The sequence below is a fragment of the Camelus ferus genome, chromosome 3 (genome assembly GCF_009834535.1).
Source record: "Camelus ferus isolate YT-003-E chromosome 3, BCGSAC_Cfer_1.0, whole genome shotgun sequence".
Classification (NCBI taxonomy): domain Eukaryota; kingdom Metazoa; phylum Chordata; class Mammalia; order Artiodactyla; family Camelidae; genus Camelus; species Camelus ferus.
Genome location: NC_045698.1, coordinates 109,206,171 through 109,220,477, shown reverse-complemented (window position 1 = coordinate 109,220,477; position 14,307 = coordinate 109,206,171).

Genomic DNA, 14,307 nt, shown 5'->3' with positions numbered 1-14,307 from the left:
AAATCAACTATACTTCATAAAAAATAATTATGTGGGAAAATGAGATGTCTCTACAATTTGGGTTATAGTCAGTCTTCTTGGTAGGAACTCCTCTAATTGTATTTAATTTCTTTTTCTTGATCGTACGACTTTAAGCAGTGCAGGCTTACTAAAATAAGTAAAACAACAGAACACAAATGTAGGCACATGAGCAGCTGTTATCCAGCCCCTCAGCATCCCTACCCCTGGGGTCATCAATGTCAACAGCCTACAGGTAACACTCCACACTGTTCCTCTCGCTCATACACAAACACATACACCCCGGTGTTCAGTCTCTTTGGGATTTGTGTTACTGTTGCTTTTACAGAAATCAGATCATCTTGTGCACGAGCCTACCTGCAACATATTTTTCTCTCTTGACAATATTTCCTGGACATTGCTAGGAGAGAAAACCAGCTCTATTTCATTTCTTTTTAGATTTGCTCGATAAATATTTAATTTTCTTCCTTGCCTCTACAAATGGAAATAAATGAAAATAAAAGCTACTCTGAAACTGCAGGGTTCCAGTTTTGAGCTTTGAGCTGGATACATTCCACACTCACGCCCTTCCAGCCCCCGCCCCCACCTGCCTCCTTTCCCCTCCCTGCATTGTTGCTGAACATGGACTCTCGCCCCACAAACCCTTACCCCTTCAAGAGCAGGAAGTGAGTCTTAATCACCTGGGCTTGACTCACATTGTGAAAGACCTTCTTTCTAAATGAGCATCTAAAAGCAGTAATAGCCAAAGGCAGAAGTAGCTCCCCAAACCAGTCCCATCTCTGGGCTCTGGAGAGAGACTCTGCCAACCTGGGGAGAGGGCAGCTCTTGGTTCATACAATCATCAACAGAAGCCTTAACCCAGAGTTGCGAAAGGAGGCCACATCCAGCCAGGGATGGGTTGAGTTTGGCCCAATCGGCATTAAAAATTGTGCTTTAAGTTAAAACCTTTAAAAATTGGGAAATTTCACATAATAACCTAGATTCTTGCTTGTCTTGAAAAACGCCAGGATTTGGCTACTTTGGGCCTCAGTTTCCAAATGGTTGCAACTGGCCGACACTGAGTATTGTTGACCCTTTAAGACAGGGCACTGCCCTCCAGCTCGACACAGCCCCACGGGGTCCACTCTTGTCACCTGTGTCACATGCGTGGCTTCTGCAGGCCTGTAGCACTCTGCAGGCCCTTGGAGGGATCCCTCCCAGGTCTGCCTGGGGGAAGGACAGAAGGCCTGAGAGGACACTGGGAGCCCAGGAAACGGTCCTTGCCATGGGCCTCCTCTGGCCCTTCCCAGCCACCCCTCTGTGACAGGAAGTGACAAAGTGACAACACTAATTAACAACAGTGACTGTTCATTGAGTGCCTACTGCATCCTGGGGGCCAGGCTGACCACTTCACTTTCAGGACCTCCTGTAATCCCCTCTAACAATCCTATCTAGGAGTCACAGTCTCCACTGACCTGATGAAGAAACTGGGGCTCCGAGAGCTGAGGTAACTTGTCCAATTGACACCATTACCAAGTGGCAAAGCTTGAATTCCAGCCTAACTCCAAAACCCAAGTGCGCTGCCCACTGCCTGGAGGAGCGACGATGCCTCCCCTACTTGCACGCTAACCTCACCCAGGGGAGGTGTTGCAGGGCTGGGCTCCACATCCACTTGCCATTCCATGTGGAGACAACACAGAATGGTTAAAAGCAGGGCTTGACTGTTAGACGGACCTGAGCTCAAAGCCCTGCTCCTAATAAAATCATTTACCTTCCTGTAACCTAAGGCAAGAGAACCTCGCTGAGTCTCAGATTCCTTATATGTGAAATGGAAAGGATATTAACACCTGCCTCTTAGGATGGTTGGAGGATGGAGACAGTGCATTGTCATGCTGTATCTGTACAGTTCTTGGTGGTGAGCAAAAGAAAGTGGGTCCGGCTAAAACGTGAGCAAAAGGGATAGACAGATGCGGAATACTCAGAATCCAAAGAAAAAGCAAAGAACCAGAGGAACTCCACAAATCACGACGGCGGGAACCATAGACAACACTGTCAGGGAGCCACCACTGGACAAGTAAAGTTCTCACCTATTCTTCACCCCCATCCTTATCTCAGGGTCCTAGGAGACTGGCCTGCCGTGGGTCACAATTCCTACCTGTGTTATATGCGAGGCTCCCTTGAAGTGAAGCTTGAGAAGTGGATTCTTCTGTGACGTATTTGTTGAAAGAGTGCTGTCAGGAGGAGAGGCAGGCAGTGGAACAGGGTAGGGGAAGAAGCTGGTCAAAGATGAGGTTTCAGAAAGTCTAGTCTGTTCCCAAGGGCAGTTCTGAAGCTTGGATTACACCACGGAGCTTGTCCTCCCTTGAGGCCAGGGGGCTGGGTTTACCCTACGTTAATCAGCCATTGACCACAGGCCACCCCCAGGGGGAGAGGCATAACCTGTAACCTCTCCGGCAGTTCCAGTTAATTCACCTGGGGGCAGTCCTAAGGAGAAGGAGGCAGCTGTGAGCCATTAGCGTCCGACATTCAACATTGGATATTTGCAGCACCAGGGAGAGGGTGCACCAGCCCGGAAAGGGAGCCTGAACAGGGCAGCAGAAGCATCTGCTATGCTCCCCATTACTGAATGCCCCAACAGCCCACACACAATGAGCCTGAGGTGATTACCTGAAAAGAAATCAGGACCTTCTTTGCAAAAGAAGGAGAAATGAATACAGAAAGCTGAAGGGAAAGAAAAAAAACAAACTCACTGCACACGGCCAGCCCTGAGCCTGCCCCGTGTATAGGAAGCACCAAATCAAGGTTATTATAAGTGTAACAAGATATTAAAATGGAAGTGGCAGCTGAGAGGACAAAATATAATAGATGCCACATTCCAGAGCAAGGTACAAGCCCAAGATAGGCAATTTAGAGAGGAGATAAAAACTGGCTGTTCTCAATCCCTCACCCACACTGTGGGTGGGTTTTAAAGGACTCGAAGTAGCTGAGGTTGAGGGGGAGATTTTTGAAGAGAGTGGCTGGTGTGTTGTGGATCCCCCTCCCCTCAAAAAGGAGTAATGGGGGACACTTGCCCTCCACCTCAAGATAAAAGAGTGGTGCTATGAGTAACTACTCTTAAAGCTCAGAATGTGTCTCCTACATCTCGGTGGGCACAACAGGTTGCTACTTGACCCCTGCCTGGTCCAGTTTTTTTTTTTTTCACTATGAATAATTTAGTTTTTATTCTCTTTTCTTCCCAATCTTCCTGACCTAGTCCTTTGTTATAATAAAGGAACAATCAATAAAAGAATGCTGAGACTTCCTTGTGGTTCATACCTAAAAGGAACTTCAGAAAAGAAGTACATTTAGACTGCCTGTGCCATTTAAAAGGCAACTTTCGCACAGGGAACTATATTCAATGGCATGTAGTAACCTGTAATGTGAAAGAATGTGTGTATATATGTGTGTGTGGATATGCATAACTGAATCACCATGCGGTACACCAGAAACTAGTACAACATTGTAAATCAACTAAACTTCGATTTTAAAACATAAAAAATAAATAAAGGGCAACCTTTGTGCTGGCCAGCTGCTTTGACTGTGGAACAGAGGAGCAGTGGCTGCACTGGGTAGCTCCGTCTCAGAATTTACTGGCACAGGGGCTATGCCATCTCCGTAGACACACATGGGTCAGCTAGAGAGGGACCCGGCAGGTGCTTATTTCAGGATTTGTCTGTCAGGGACTCCTGGAGGGCAAGCCGATAGAAGCTGGAGGTCCTGAGTGTGCCTTGGGCTGAGGAAAGAGAGCCTCCAGCCGGAGGTATATTCTGTCAAGGACCTGCAGGTGAGCAGCGCCAGAGATGGGGAGGGCAGAGGGGGGGTCTCAAAGGGTCCCAAGAGAGGCCCTGTGAGGGAGTCTGCCCCAGACACCCACCCTGTCCACAGCACCCAGACTCTCAGTTACCTCGACAGGACCCGTCCAGGACTCCCTTCCTCTATGGCTCCAAGCCTGGAGGGTCGGAGGCCAAACTTGCAAACTCAGAGCTGAGGGTAAGGCTCCCTCCCCCCCCCCCCACTAGAGCTTCATCCAGACCTGCCTGTGAGCCCCCAGGCTGGAGGTGGGGGTCATGGGAAGAAGGCTCCATTTTCAGCTCAGTGTGAAGATGTGACCCTTTTGGGTGACTGAACTGAGACTCTATTTAGGGACTGAAAGTGGTTGTGTGACATTTTAGGATCTAAAATGAGCAGAAAACTATGGCTCTGCACAAGTTTGCATACAGAGGCAGAATCACTTGTCACCACAGAACAAACAAAAAGGGACCGAGGGGACAAAATTCAAGCTCCTTCCACGTTAAAGCCCGTATGTTCTGGGAGTTCCAATAATGGTTACTTGACAAAAGACACTGGAAGCGACATTTCGGCTATGTGGTCTTGGCAGACTGGGGCCTGAATATCAGGCCTGAAGGTCTCTCAGGAAAACCAGGCCCCGTCACGCTGGGATTGGGTGAGCCTGAGCCCAAGGTCGCCCTGCACTGTGAGACTTAGGTTCCACCCTGGGCTGAACAGCCCCAAATTTGCACAGTGCCACCTCCAAAGGGTCTAGTCCTTTAGACACATGTCACAGCCCTCAGGTGAGAGAAGGAAGTGTCCGAGCAGGCAAATGATTTGCTGAGGTCTCCAGGCTGGGTGGGAGAGGACTTCTGGCCCCGTAGTCTCCTGAACCTGGATTTTCAAATTCTGGTCACCACATAATGGCTCCCATGGTGCTGCTCTGACATCAGGGGCTGTAAGTGATGTCTGTGGGTTATGACAGGTGGGGTAGTGTGCTGGGGTGACACACAGGCTTCCCAGGGATGGACACCAGGTGTGCATAAATGAAACCGAAAGCCAAGGGAAGGACCTTCCAGGTCTAGTTCTGGAACTGGTGACCTGTCTAGAGCTGGAGGGTCTTAATCTCCCAGCACATTTACAGACTGGGAAACCAAGGCCCATGTATAGCCAGGGACTTCAAGGGGCTCATTCTGCCTTAGACATGGGTAGATCTGATCCCTGCCCATCCTCTGGAGGGCAGCAGGTGGAGATGCTTTGAGGGTGGAGAGAAAAACTCCAGCCAAGCCACCAAGCTAAAGCTGGCTGCACAGCAAAGCCAGAAAGAACTACAGGGCCCGGGAGGACCATGCAGAGTTTGCCCAAATTTCCTGGGTGGAAGAATCACAGAATAGAGTGGGAGATCCTAGAGATGAGCTAGTTTAACCTCCTCATGTTTGCAGGTGGGGACACTGAGACTCCAAAAGGCAAGACGTGTTTCCCCCAAGGACATTATTAGCTACCTAAGCCAGCAGCCCAAGCTCAGATAGCAGGAATCCAGCGACCGGAATGGGTATTCAAAGATGTTAACTATATTTTCCAGGGACAACATGATATTCTGTAAGAACAGCCTTTCAAATAGGCATATCTTGTGACACTTACAGGAATTTGTCATAATATGCATGCAAAGATATATGTAATAGAATGTTTTATTAATAATAATGATAACTATTATAAAAATTCCCAAGAATAAGGAGATTAGTTAAGTGAGTTATGATAGATCTGCTTGAATGCTACGCAATCTTTAAAACAAAAAATATCTTGTAGGTCAGGAGTTCTTAACCTGGGCTGCATGGATGGATTTCAGGGGACTGTGACCCTCCCACACTTGTGGGTGTGATATGGGAATGTGGATTTTTCTGGGAAGTGGAGCCACAGCTTGCTTCAAAGGGATCTGTGACCAAAATAGGTGAAAAACTAGTAGGACAGAAAAATATTGAAAAAACCTAAAAGGGTAGACAGCAGAGTATTAAACAATTAGCAGCTTATGGCCAACCTTATTTTCTCTCTATTCCCACTCAATTCCCCCTCCTGTGTCATTTCGAGAGGACTGTGAATAAGATAAGCACAATGTTACTGTCACATTTAAAACAAACAACTAACAAGAATTCTTTCTTATCAAATATCCAGTAACATAAAGTAAATAATTTTCATTGACCAAAAAAAAAAAAAAAAGATAGGGGGAAAAACATATCATAACCCATTAATAAACAAGAAAAGTGAAACAGAGTAAGTTCTCTGGCCTCATTTTGAAAACCACGCACATCATAATGGTAACAGTTATTGGAAGCGGTAGAATTAAATGCTTTCTTCTCTTCCCCAAGCTCTCTGTATTACTTTTTTGTTCAATCTCCACCTTTTATTTTTATTTACTTATTTGTTTCTTTAAAATGAAGTATAGACTCACAGACAAAGAAAACAAATTTATGGTTACCAGGTGGGAAAGAGGGGAGGGTGTAGCTAAGTTGGGAGTTCAGGATTTACAGATACTCACTGCTACATATAAAATAGATAAACAATAAGGACCTACTGTACAGCACAGGGAACTACATTCGATAACTTGCAATAGCTTATAATGAAAAAGAATATGAAAAGGCACATGTATATATGTATAAATGAATACAACATTGTATTACTTTTTGAATTAAAAAATAGAAGGAAAATTAAAAGAGTAGGCTTCTTCTTCTTTTTTTTTTTTTTTGAACAATTCCCATGTCATGTTTATTAAACTGCTGAAAGACGGTGTTAACACAACAGAGTAAGGATGTCTATTTCCACAAGACAACCTGAGAGGTCAAAAGACTACAGCACAGGTTCTCATAATCCATCCCAGTCACTAAAAGGGTAGGCTTCTTTTTAAAAGTCGAAATCCTTTGATTCAGCAATCAAGTTTCAGGAGTTTATCCTGTTCCATCCCGAGATGCAGAAGACCCGGCTCCCAGAGAAGTTTGGGTCTCTGCCCCAGTCTCCCAGGGAGGAGGCTGTGAAGGGAGATACGAGGGTCCGACCAGCTTTCCCAGCCTTTTGAGAGGAAACGTAGAAGCAGAGGCTCTGGAACATCTCTCAAGCTCTGGTCCCTGATGTCCTGCCACCTCCATCCTCTTACCTTCCCACTTTTATCAAGCCTCACACGTTTGGGGCACTTTGCTGCTGGACTTGACAGACCAAACGAAACAGAGGCGGGCGGCAGATAACCAGAGTCCTTTCTGGCCACACATAGGCCTGTTGGCTTGTTGGGCCTGGAAGAGAAGGCGTCTTGTTTCCCCAACACATTCCACAGTCATGTCCCCCAGGCTGCTTGGCCTCCTGGCCAGATCCCCCCCAGCCCCCCAGGTCTTTCGTGGTTGGGACAAAAAAGGAGTGAAAGACTTGACCTTGTTAGGATCTCTTTCCCAAAGTCTTCAGTCTCCATTTTGCTGTGTGATCTCGAGTAAGCCTCCCCCTTCTCTGGGCCTAGATTCCTGCCTCTGGACAGGAAGACAGACCATTTCATCATTTCTGAGACATCCATCCTTCCTCCTGCCCACCTAATTCTTTGGTTCAGAGTTCTTACCTTTATCAGAAATAGGAAGTCGATCCACCACACCTCTAAATGTCAGCTTGGAATTTCATGGCTGCTCAGGCCACAGTGTGAAGGCCAGTTGCTAAAGCTTTTTTTGGCAGAGAGTACATAAGATAGACATTGTAGACGCAACATTGTAAACTGACTATACTTCAATAATAAAAAAAAAGACATTGTACCTCGAGCTCCAGTACACACACCCCCTTAAAGTGTAAGTTTCACGTAATAGCACTTCCCCTTCCTGAATGAGATGCTCTCTGATATTTTCCATTGTATTCTTCTTTTTCTTTTTTTTTTTTCAATTTCTGATTGCAATCTCTGAAGGTATTTTCCCAGTCCGTGAAACAGACATCACTTGGACTTTGAAAAACACTGACGCACGCAGCTACGCCCCTATTCCTGACAAGGTAATACCAGTCCAGACAAACACCGATGGATTCTCTCTATTTTTTTCCCAAATGGATTCTGTATTAACTATCTTCAGTTACAGGGCTTCCCAAACTTTAATGTGCATATGACTCCCTTGGAATTTTTTTAAAAATTCAGATTCTGGTTCAGTAGGTCTGAGGCAAAGCTGAGATTTTGCATTTCTGACTAGCCTCCTAGGTGATTCTAAGGTTAGACAACAGATCCCTCAGACATCCATTTCGTTGATCTAATTGTTCTTACCAAAGGGACAGTTTTTGCCCCTCATGTCTTTTCTTCTTCTCTCCATCCCTCTTTTCCCATCCTTTCATAAATGTGTTTGGAGAATCAGCAGGTTCAAGAAAATCACAACTCTGCCTCTTACCAGCAAGAGAACCTTGGACAAGTTGCTTAAATTCTCTGGGCCTCAGTTTCGTTATCTGAAAAATGGGAATAATAACTGCACTGTTTGAATAAAGTACTTTGGAGATAAGGAGATAATCCATGGAAAGTACTTAATACATTGCCTCCTGCGCTATGAATGCCAAACAAATGTCATTGTTATTGTTGTTATTTTTCTTGTTGCCAAAGACGCCTTGGCACTTTTTCTTAATGACTGTCTCCTGTCATAGGAGTTATATTTTTGGTTGTGTATTTAGCTTGGAGTATGAATTATTTTTAAATTATACAATTATTACAAAATACAACAAATAATACATTTGGAAAATTGAGGAAAGGCAAAAATATCATCCTTCATTTCAATGATTCCACCAACAATTGTTTTGGGGTGTCTTCTTTCATATGCCTCTCTGATGGTTCCGGTTTTTAGTTGACACCTGAGTGCATCTTTCTCTTTCATAAAACCCAATGAAGTCACTCACTTGCGTTTAGGTGTTCATGCTATTTGTTTTGTCTTAAAAATAAAGCTTTTCTTATTTGGGGGGAAAAAAAGTCCCAGTATGTTTAATTTTATATCTTCCCTTTTTTCATGCACCGTTAGATCATATTCACCTTTTCCCTAAAAATCATTCTAAAAGTGTAAATGGGAGTGGGTGCAGAGTATGACTTCTAGAATCAAGGACTGGACGCAAACCTCAAATCATTCCAATGAATTTGATTGAGGTCTGACTCCATGCAGTGCTAGAGACCTGGTGATGGACACATGTCTTAGGACCATACAATCACTTAGACCTTCAGGACTGGATGATGGCTGGGAGGATCCAGGGCCTGGGATCATATGAAGAGGGGCACAGAGCTGTGATCAGAAAACATGAACTTCCTTATGAAGGGGGCAGCAAGAGAATTAACTAAAGTGGAGAATCTGTTTTAGTTCTATTTTACTAATTTGAGTGAGACTTTATTTTTACAATTCCATGTACCAGCTCTCCTTCTAAAAGATTGTTCCTTCAACCTCATCTTCCTAAGCACCCACCCTGTGATGGAGCTGTACTGTGTGATTAACCTCTGGGTGATCATATCGCCAGAGGCATCTCCTCAGAATTGTCTGTTTTAAGTAAGTTACCATTCATTCATTTATTCACTCAACAAACATTTACTGAGTAATTTCTATATATAGGCTCTGTGCTAAGTGCTGGGGATACGTTGCTGAGTAGAACAGTTTGGTTCCTCTCCTCATGGGGTTGAATCATTATAATGAATCATCTCTTTAGATGCAATCTGTTGAACAAGTTGCTACTATTCAAACCCATGAACAGATGAACCCAGGACTGTGTAGCAGGAAGGATTCTTAGTACGTAACGTTTGTGGGTTCGGGAGTGAAACAGAGTTGCGTTGTTTGGGTGGCAGGTTCATAGTCTTCTTTCATGAGAGTAAATTATTGTTAAAATACTATTGGAGAACATTTTTCCAAAGAGGAAATGCAGATGGCCAACAGGCATATGAGAAGATGCTCAACATCACTAATCATCAGGGAAATGCAAATCAGAACCTCAATGAGATATCACCTCACACCTGTCAGACTGGCTCTTATCAAAAAGAACACAAATAACAAATGCAGGCGAGGATGTGGAGAAAAAGGAACCCTTGCACATTATTGGTGGGAATGTAAATTGTGCAGCCTCTATGGAAAACAGAATGGAGGTTTCTCAAAAAACTAAAAATAGGACTGCCATATGACCCAGCAATCCACTCCTGGGTATATACCCAAAAAAACCCAAAACCACTAATTTGGAAAAATACATGCACTCCAGTGCTCATAGCAGCATTATTTACAATGGCGAAGACAGGGAAGCAACTAAATGTCTATCAGCAGATGAATGGATAAGAAGATATGGTACACAAACACACACACACAATGGAATACTACTCAGCCAATAAAAAGAATGAAATTTTGCCATTTGCAGCGACATGGATGGACTTGGAGGCCTTATGCTAGATGAAATAAGTCAGACAGAGGAAGATAAATACTGTATGAGTATGATCTCACTTATATGTGGAATCAAACAAAATATAACAACTAGTGAATACAACACAAAAGAAGCAGACTCACAGATACAGAGAATAAACTAGTGGTTACCAAGGGGGGAGGGAAAGAGGAAGAATGGGGTGGGGGAGTGAAAAGTACAAACTACTGGGTGTAAGATAAGCCCAAGGATGTGTTGTACAACACAGGGAATACAGCCAATATTCTGTAGTAACTACAAATGGAAAGTAACCTTTAAAATTGTATAAAAAAGAAAAAGCTTTTAAAATTAAAAATATACTATTGGAGATATAAAAGTATTTTTAGCGTTTTAACTATACTTTTCTCCACCCCATAACATACATATCATTGTAGTGGTTAAAAGAAAGGATTTTGGAGTCAAGGAGACCTGGGTTTGAATTCTACTTCTCCAAATTCCTAGCTAAGTGACCTTGGGTATTAACTTTGTGTCTATAAGATGGAGTTAATAGTGTTGCTGGGAGGACTCAGTGAGAGTCTGTGTAAAGTGCCTGGCATACAATAAAAGCTTAACGCCACCGCCATCACCATTAGCACACTGTGCGGGAAGGAGAGGGGTCTGCCTTGTGGATTCAGGAAACAATTGCACGTTTGTGAACTGCAATTTCTGTGCAATTTTGCAGGAGTCATCAAACATCAACTCCAGCTGTCCTGTTTGGTGCAAGGTGGGGACCGCCCTGCTCAGTTCCAAACCACAGTGATGGCTGGGCTGCCTCAGGCAAGTACAACCCTAAACTAATATCAGATAGAGCAAGCAGAAAGCTGTCAGATCAAGTGACAAGACATGGAGAAGAAACACACACATGTTTAAATGTCAAGAGTCCCGGTGACAAATATATCTGAGTTTATGCAATTTCATTTTTTTCCCCTAGAACAAAGAGTGAAAAAATAGAATGTTACAGTTGGAAGTGACTTTAGAGATCATCTGATCCTACAGCTTTGTTTAACCTATTATTTCTTTCAGTGAATATTTTTTGGAGGTCCTACTGTCTGCCAGATGTGTGCTGGGTACTCAAGGTAGGACAGGTGAAGACAAGAGCCTGTGTCCTTCTGGGGTTGATAGGGTTTGGTGGAGAAATCTACAGCCCAGGAACTGAAATAAATTGTTAGGATCAAGGAAATTTGGGTTTTTCTTCCTACATTTTTCTATGTTTTCTAAATATTTCAACAAGGACATGTATCACATTTAACTGTGTATGTATACTGAGTCACACAGCTCACAAGAAAAAGAATCTATGTTAGTAAATATGTTACTCTTGAGTCCCTACCATGGCCAGGTAAGTCCTATTCTCAAAGCACATGTCTGGCATCCGAATCTGCCAGTGAGCTTTATTGAAAATGCAGATCCGATGCACATCCCTCTCCTACAGGGTTCCTGCTTTAGGAACGTGTCCAGCAAGGGGATTGTGATGCCCATGAAACTTTGAGAATGAATGCCTTCTAGGATGTTTCTCCTGTAGCAAAGAGAGCAACAACGATTTTTTAAAAATTGGCCCCAGAAATTTAAATTAATACACCAAATTCATGAAAACAAACACATATATCTTTTATTGGGATAAAGTCAACCCCTCCCTTTTTCCCCTCTTGTGCCACAGCTAATTGCATCCATTATGTGTTCTTAACGGGTGCTATAAATCAGCACGCCTGTGAGAGAGGAGTGTGCTGTGGGGAAGGTGAGGGGAGAGGTGCGAGGGAGGGGGCGTCCTCCATCTCACAAAATGCAATACAAAACAAGTGGCGCATTTCCTTGGAGCAAGCCTCCCAAAGCTCTCCTTTCTCCCCTCCTGAATGCTGGTCCCCTCTCAGCCTCCCCGGAAGTGGCAGGACAACCCACAAATTACAGCCCTGTCCCAGTTCTTGAGCAGGCGCCATTTACACTGCCCAGCCTCACAGCCCTGGGCATGCATAACCTCTCTATTTTCCAGGTTATCGTCATCTGTCAGATCTGAAGTTAAACAACAAGAAACATGTCAGGTGAGGGGCTGGGAGAGGCACTGGGCTGTTTATGAGAAATACTCCATTACAATCTGATGCAAAAATGTTAGGATGTATCTGCCAGCGCCCAGGCTCAGAAAGGTTCCCCTTCTCTGAGAGCATGCTGATTAGTATGTGGTTCCAACCTATGTTTATCCTTTCTGGCTCCGTGACAAACGCCCTTGGAAAATACTGGCTCATTTGATGCCTGGTTGCCTGGTACTTTCAGATTCATCCAATTAGGATACCCAGTTTGAGACATAAAGTGTTTTGGAGAGCTCCATAGACTGATTGGGTTTTATACACATGTACAGAAAGATTTGATTTCCTCTGCGGAATTTATGGCAGGGTAGAAGAGGTAATTAAATTAATTTCTGCTCTGGTTTCTAGGCTTTCCTTTCTGTTCTCTCTTTCTCCTGCCACTTTTGCTGTCCTCCTTTTTTATTTTTCAAAGCCATCCCTGACTTTTGCACGGATGAAAATGAATTTAACATCAGGCAGCAGTTGGTTTGAATTTGGGGGCTAGGTTCCACTGTGACTTTTTTCTTGTTCGTTGCTCCATGCTGTGATTGGTTTGGGAAGCTAAGGAGAACAATCTTGTGTCCTGCGATGTGTATGTGGGTGAGGTGACAGGGGTGTCCACGTGGCTAGGGAGCAATGTTCACACCAGGAAGAGGTAGTCAAACCCAGGCTTTCTGGTAGGGCTGTGACATTTGATAATGAGATAAAACCCTAACCACAGCCCTAAGCCAAAACATACTTCCCCTTTCTCCAATCACCATTCATGCCTCTTGCCTTTCTTTTCTGATTTTTTTCCCCCAGCATTCATGTATCTTCTCCCCTCTCCCCTCCAGAGCAAGGTTCTGCTGCAGCAAGGGGAACAGTAGGGCAGCAAGAGACTGAAACTGAGAAAGGTGCTGGTAAGAAGACTGAAAGAGACAATGAAAAGAATCAAGACAGCCTTGCCAATTTGCAGGTTCCTGCTCCGCTCACTTCTGCCTCCCAAGCAGAGGTCATTTGATTCAACCCTTACTCTCTCAGGAAGGACTTCTCTCGACAAACTAAAGAGACAAAGAAGACCCCTGAGAGATTTAGAAATTCAATAGAAAAAGCAAAAACAAAAACAAAAAAGTTAAGCACTTAACTTCTCTCCCAAAGGACAGGAGAGACTGCCAATTTACCCCGCAATGCCAGTGCTAAGCATTTTCCCAGCGTCAACATTAAATCCCTTTTTTGTTCTTCTCTTGTAAAGTGTGTTTACAATTGACCATTATGGGAAAGATGACGGATGTAGCCTGGCTCTGTTTAAAATAATAAGCTAATAATGATACCGTTTCTTGCCCGCAGACTCAGTTTCTGAATGCGTATACGCAGAAAGGAAGGGCTGGGGAGACCGGAATATTCACCCGTAAGTGTAGCCAGCTGCAGAGCTATCCTCTCAGCCACCCCCACCCCTCTGCCCCCCAACCCAGTGCCAAAACGCTTAGCACAGATTTCCCAAGATTAATACCTCTGCTTCCAGGCAACTTTGACAGTCCATCTCTTGCTCTGGTCCTGTCAGCGACGCATGGGCGCTGGAGAATGAGCGGATCCCATCGCCCATTAAAGCAAGGCCGTCTTAGACTACTCCAGCCGCAATTTTTAAGGGAGGGTAGCGGAAGAGGAGCCCTCTGTCCCCTCATTATTTCTGACCCATTCTACCTCACACCGGCTCGTAATCTCCCAGAACCGAGTAGGTTGATCCAACTGGGTTTTTCTTTACTGAAATCTATTGCATTTCTTTGAACCAAATGCTACTGCGTATAAATCAGTCCCAGCAGGTAACGGCTGAAGGCTCCGCTGGTGAGCGGTTGGGCTTTAGAGGCAGGTGGCCGCGGCGGAGCAGGACAGGTGGGATGAGTTACTGCACTACCTGGGATTCCCGCAATACGTGGACGCCTTTTGTGCACCGAACTGCAAGTCGCTCAAGTGCGCTCCTTTGCCTGCTCTGGAGAAAGGAGCGCAAAAGTTTTGAGTGAATTCCCAAACTCCTCTCCTCGAGATAGCAGCGCTTAGGACAGGA